Raw genomic sequence first — 6,884 nt, 5'->3', positions numbered from 1 at the left:
ATGTTATGTTATGTTATGTTATGTTATGTTATGTTATGTTATGTTATATCCTGAATGACATGCTCTATTTAAGGTCCTGTGGCCACCCTGGTAATGAGTTATTATGTTGTTATGAATTGTAACTGCTTTAGTTTCTTGAATAAGGTTTAGTTCTGAATAAATAAATTCATTGTACCTTGTGATTAGACCCTTAAAATTATTCACAGCAGCAGCCCTCAAGTGTGCTGTGTTGACTGGCATTACAGAGGCCAAGAATATATACACAGCATAAAACAAGTAGGGAGCAACTAATGGTGACCAATGAGATCAAGCCCAGCCTGGTACCGTTTCCCTGGTATTATCTCAGCTGAATGTGTGTATCATTTCCATCCTGGAGTCAGCCTCCCTTTGTAGATATTTCCGCAACTCCTACATGCATTTATGGGCTGGGTCCACAGAAGGTGATTTCTATTCCTCCCCTCACAGTTTTATCAAGTAGACCAGAGGCTCATTACAAAACTTAGTACTGTTACTCATTAGTCTCCACCAGTAAGTTTCTGTTTAATTATCAGTCAGTGGCTTAAATTACCTTTTTAGCAAAGGCATTTATAAAGTGTTATATTAACAGCAGTCAGCACAAAACATTTCCTCCCAAAGGCCTGGAATGAATTCTCCCACAAGAACAACACAAAGTCCAGGAGAAGCATAGGCTTCAAATTAGAGTAAAATAATAATGAGGTTTACCCAGCAATACCACTTCTAGGGCTGTATCCCAAAGAGATCGTACAAATAGGAAAAGAACCCATATGTACAAAGATATTTATAGCAGCTCTTTTGTGATGGCAAAGAATTGGAAATCAAGGGGATGTCCATCAATTGGGGAATGGCTAAACAAGTTGTGGTATATGAATTTAATGAAATACTATTGTGCTATAAGAAATGAGGAGAAGACAGACTTCATAATAACCTGGAGAGACTTATATAAACTGATGCTGAATGAGGGGAGCAGACCCAGGAGAACTTTGTACTCAATTACAGACATGTAGTATCTGTGATAACTGACTTTGATAGACTGGGTTCATATCAGCAATGCGAGGTTATAAGACAACTCCAAAGAACTCATGATGGAACAGCTTATCCGAATCCAGAGGAAGAATTAGAGTGTGAATGCAAATTGAAGCAAACTAATTGCTCTCTCTTTTTCATTTTGTTTTGTTTCTTCTTCCTCATTATTCATTCCATTAGCTATAATTCTTCTTTCCAACTTGAGTAATGTTTAATTTGAAGGTATTTGTACAACCTATATTGGACTGCATGCTGCTGTAGTGGGAATGTAAATTTTTAAGATCTTCCCTGCCAGGGGCGGCCAGGTGGCTCAGCGAGTAAAAGCACCAGCTCCAGTATCGGGATGACCTGGATCAAATCTAGGCTCAGATACTCAGCACCACACCCAGAAATAACTGGCCATGTAACCTTGAGCAAGTTACTTAACCCCTATTGCTTTAACAACAACAAAAAAAAAGATCTTCCCTGCCCCTGGGCTTAAGTGCACCTGGGAGCCTGTGGTGGGAGGCTTGTTTCTCAGGAGATACTTTGCGATTGGGCAGTGGGTCAAGAGGGTTGTTACATTCTCTGAGCCAGGAGAAGGCTATATAAGCCCTGATGGGAGGCTTTGCTTTAGGGCTTACTTTGAGAAGTATTGTGTGACTTGACCAGATGATACTCTGGGCAGCCATTGAGAGCCCCTCCCCCCCCCCTTTGAAAACCCAGATGTTGATGCTTCCCTCTCTGGTAACTGTGATTAGGTATTGATATAATGGTTGGACAATTGGAGGCCTGTTTGCTTGATCTGTTTGTTTCTCTGTCTTCTTAGAATTTCTGCTTGTAACCTCTGCATACTCTGAAGTTTGGGGTGCTGACCTTTTTCCCCTGAACTAGGTAAATGATATGTTTGACTGATTAAAGCAAGACTGTTAACCCATTTTGAGTTGCTTTCCTTTAGAAAAGCAGATCTAAGAACCTCTGTTGGAAGCCACCCTGGGGATGCTGGGGTGCTTACTGCTACAGCTGCCATGGCGGATGGTGGGGGGAGGGGGGAGGTAGAAAATTTGGAACTCAAAAACTTGTAGAACTGAATGTTGTGAACTAATAGTAAATAATAATGAGGTACATGTATAGAGAATATGCAACAATAGTTATTATCATAGCTAGAATTCCTATAGCACCTACTATTTGCCAGACACTGTGCTAAATAGTTTACAAATATCATCTCATTTTATTCTCACAACAACCCTGGGAGGTATGTACTATTCTTGTTCCCATTTTATAATTGAGGAAACTGAGGCCAACAGAAGTTAAGTGATCCCCTTCTTTTTTATACATAAGGAAACTGAGGCATGGAGAGAAATATCCCATAGCTAGTGCCCTTCCTACTATATTAGAGCATTTCTCTTCTTTAAGAAATAATGACTGCCAAGAAGATATCAATTTATCTTTCATTATATCTAAAAGGACTAGGCTGAAAATATAAATAATAACATTAAGATTCCTCTAGTAAAATACTATCATGCCATTCCATCATGTGGAGGTGATCGCATATTCCTAGCTCTGTGAGGTGAGAACAAACTGGCAGTTTCTACTCATTTCAAAAAGCTTGAAATTTGGGGAATCCATCATTTGAAGGACAGATTACCTACGTCTGTGGAAGCTTCTCATGAAAAGGCTGATCACCAAGTGATGAACTATTTTCAGCCACTGCAAATCATAAAGACAGTCACCTGTGGTTCACAAAAGTTGCAATCCATTTTGAAATGTAGACAAGACCATGGTTCCTTGAAGAATTGAGATTTTATCCTTTTACTTCAGAATATATTGTTTATTTAGTGTGTTCTTTAATTTTCTTCACCCTGAAAGTAGGGGTAACATATAATAAGTAATATAATATATAGATAATATAATATAAATGGATAACATATAATACTGTAGCAGCAAACACCCCAGTGTCCCCAGGGTCGCTGCCACCACAGGTTCTTAGATCTGCTTTGTTAAAGGAAAGCAACTCAAAATGGGTTAACAAGCTTACTTTAATCAGTCAAATATGTATCGTTTACCTAGTTCAGGGAAAAGAGGTCAGCACCCCGAACTTCAGAATATACAGACAGAATTATCAAGACAGAAACAGATCAATTAGACATATTTCCAAACATTACATCCATATCAAACAACATCTGGGTTTCAAAGCCGGGGGACCCTGGACAACGGCTTCTCAAAGTTTCATCTGATCAAATCACAGAACATTTCTCAAAGTGAGCCCCCAAAACAAAGCCTCACATCAGGGCTTATATAGCCTTCTCCTGGCTCAGAGAATGTAACAACCTTTTGGACCCACTGGCCAATCAAGAAGTATCTACTGAAAAACAAGCCTCCTACCCCAGGCTCCAGGTACACTTTAGCCTAGGGGCAGGGAAGATCTTAAAAATTTACATTTCCATTACAAATAGCCAATAGAATACTCACTCATACAAGGAAGACATAAGGAGACAATGCCCTGTTTCACTGCTATCCTCCGGTTTTCTCTAGGTCTGGAAAATCCATCTTCATATATAATTGATCCTAGAAAATCCTCTCAATCCAAACTGTATGTACCCAGATACCACATGGCTCATGGCTATTAGGGGCTATGCAGTTTGATACTAAGGAAAACAAAAGAACCTATGGACTCTTACAAACACACTAGACAAAGGCAAGCAGACCCCAACTGCATATAGTAATCACAAAGAGGTCAGATAATAAGGCTAAAAACAATTGGTAGAATTTCTTTGATGTCAGAGGCTACAGACATGGAGTTGTCTTTTATTATCTCTGTCTCTATAATGGGAAAACCAGTGTATATCACCCATTATTTTGTCTTACACAAAATTGTGGATGGTTTTTCCAACTCTTTCTTCTCCCTCCCTTCAGTTTTACTCTCAGGCTGAGGTTTAAAAGTCCATAAGGAACATCATTTAGGGGAATATTTTTGCATTCTTGACTATTAGCATTCTCCATATGATATGTGCTTTATTATTATCAGATGAGAACAATCATTTGAGATTCTGTGACTCCTTTTTCCTCTTTCATTTAGCACATTCACAGTCAAAATGGCTTGCCTGCCCTAGAGTGCTAATCACACTCAGCCTCAATAACAGATGGCTCAACAGCTGGTAACATTTCAGGAATCCTTTTGTGCTTTTCTCAGAGTATTTTGTTTTCTCTCCCTGGAATGGGAAGGGAAGAAAAGGAAGAAAAAGCAGGAAGAAAGGACTAAGATTACTTTGGGGGGAAGCCTCTAGCTTACTCTATGAGCCGTGAAATTAATGACGTGTTAAAACAGCCTTGAAATTTTACAATTCCAAGAGTCTATCTTATGTAGACCTAGCGATTCCCTTGCTTCTTTACACAATGTAAATACTTTTATTGTCTGCCTTTTCTGTACAATATCATTTCCTTCAGGTTTGGATTGTTATCTTCCTGAAGGCAAAAAATCATCTGGATTGCACTTGATAGTACAATATACTAGTAGCTGCTTGGTAACAGTGTTGACATACAAGTATCTCTATTAAGAGCTAAGGTTTACATAGTGCTTTAAGGTTTGCAAAGCATTTTATATACATTATTTCATGGAAGGAAGGAAGGAAGGAAGGAAGGAAGGAAGGAAGGAAGGAAGGAAGGAAGGAAGGAAGGAAGGAAGGAAGGAAGGAAGGAAGGCAAGGAGGGATGGAGAGGAGGGAGGAGGAGGCGGAAGGGAGAGAGGAAAGGAGGGAGGGAGGGAGGAAACAAGCATTTATTACATTCCTATAATGTGCCAGACATTGTACTAAGTATTTTACAAATATTATCTCATTTGATACAACCCTGGAAGGTAGGTGCTATTATTATTCTCATTTTACAGTTGCAGAAACTGAGGCAGAGGTTGTCACTTGCTCAGTATCACACAGATTGTAACTGTCTGAAGCTAGATCTGAACTGTTGACTATGCCACCTTGTCTAGGCAGTGTAGGTGCTATATCATCCATTTTTATAGAGAGAGAAACTGAGGTTCAGAGTTTATGGGATCATAGACTTAGAGCTGAAGGAACCTTAGAAACTCTCTAGTCCACTCCCTCTCATTCTGCAGAGGAAGACACTGCAGCCCAGAGAGGCTGTGACTTGCCGTGGTGGCCCAGCTGGTAAGCATCTGACAGAATTTGAACCTTGGTCTTGCTGATCCTAGGTGCTGTGTTCTCTCTCCTCCATCATGCTGCCTTTATTGAAAATGAAGGGTAGAAATTGTGACTCTTCAGCTGATATATTCCTTTTTTTAGTAAGTAATACAATCCAAAAGACAGCAAAAAAGAAATCACCTAGATTACAAGGAAGAAGGCCAGACATTAAAAAAAAAAAATGTCTCAGCTGCCTACATTTTAGATTATGATTATAGGCTTGTAGATTTGGTGCTGGAAAGGATCTTTGAGGTCAAGTCATACTCTCTCATTTTATATATAATGAAATTAAAGTGAGTGGCTGGTGCAGTGAATAGAGCATCAGCCCTGAAATCAGGAGGACCTGAGTTCAAATCCGACCTCAGACACAATGCTTACTAGCCGTGTGACCTTGGGCAAGTCGCTTAACCCCAATTGCCCTGTGTTCCCCCTTCCAAAAAAAAGCAAAAAAAAAGGAAACTCAATCCAACAGAGTTTAATTAATTTGCCCAAAACTGCATAGGCAGGAAGTATCAGGACTAGGATTTGAACCTACATACCTGGGTCTCAATCTCTCGTCCTTTACAATGCTACCTTGCCTCAGGTTATGAGTGATTAATAGCTAGTGAATAATAATAATAGCTAGCATTTATATAGTGTTAAAGTTTGCAAAGTCCTGTACTTGCGTTACCTCATTTGATCCTCAAAACATCCCTATGAGATAGGAATTATTATGATCCTCATGTTATAGATGAGGAACCTGAGGCCAAGTGACTTACCCAGAATCTGAGTCTGAGGCAGAATTCAAACTCAGGTATTCCTAATGCTAAGGCTAGTGTTCTAGCCACAGGGCCACCTGCCAGCCTCAATGGGCGTGCTGTGAAGTTTGTACTAGGATATTGAAAAAAAGTCTATGCTTCCTTTAAACATTACTGTGGGGTTTATTGCCCTAGAAAATTTGAAAATTTGAGAAACTAATGGTTTGAATTAAAATGAGCATTTATGAGTTTCTTTCTGGAAGTAAACAGTTCATTGTTCTAACAGCTGCAATTGCTCATTCTATTTTTAAAGGCCAGCAGCAGGTTTTAAAATTGGACAGGTAAATGTAGAGTGATGGAAAGGGCACCAGAGATCCTTCTTTGGTATGAAAAAGAGAGGTGCCTAGACTCTGTTTTCTACCACCAATGGCCTGATACCATTAAGGCTCTAGGAGCAATTATTAACTTTCTTAAGTCATTTCATAAATTTGAAGACTCTTATTAAGTTGTCCTCCCACCGCTCTGCTTAAGAGACCAAATTAATAACACAGAACAGATTTAGTGTTTATGTAGGACTAATTACAGAGGAAATTCTGTGACACGCTTTAATGTGGAGCTTTCACACAGGATTCAAATACTGGACAGGTTCTTTACTGAACTGCAGAGAGAACTCTGGGGTCAGAGAATAAAGTACACCTGTAATCTGAGTGTTTATTCTATAAAATTCCACATTTTACATCTTTCTTATACACATGTGTGTATATACACACACATATATTATATATATATAGTTTACAACTGATATGTACCATACATTTAACTTTATCAGATACATATATACACATATTCTTATAAATAACATACATGTAACTTTCACATATGTGTGATTTATAACTTTCATATGTTTATAAAATTCATGTGTATCGTA

The sequence above is a fragment of the Petaurus breviceps genome, unplaced genomic scaffold (genome assembly GCF_028583685.1).
Source record: "Petaurus breviceps papuanus isolate PSGF00001 unplaced genomic scaffold, PetGlider_PUasm1.0 126, whole genome shotgun sequence".
NCBI lineage: Eukaryota > Metazoa > Chordata > Mammalia > Diprotodontia > Petauridae > Petaurus > Petaurus breviceps.
This window is presented reverse-complemented; position numbering follows the sequence as displayed.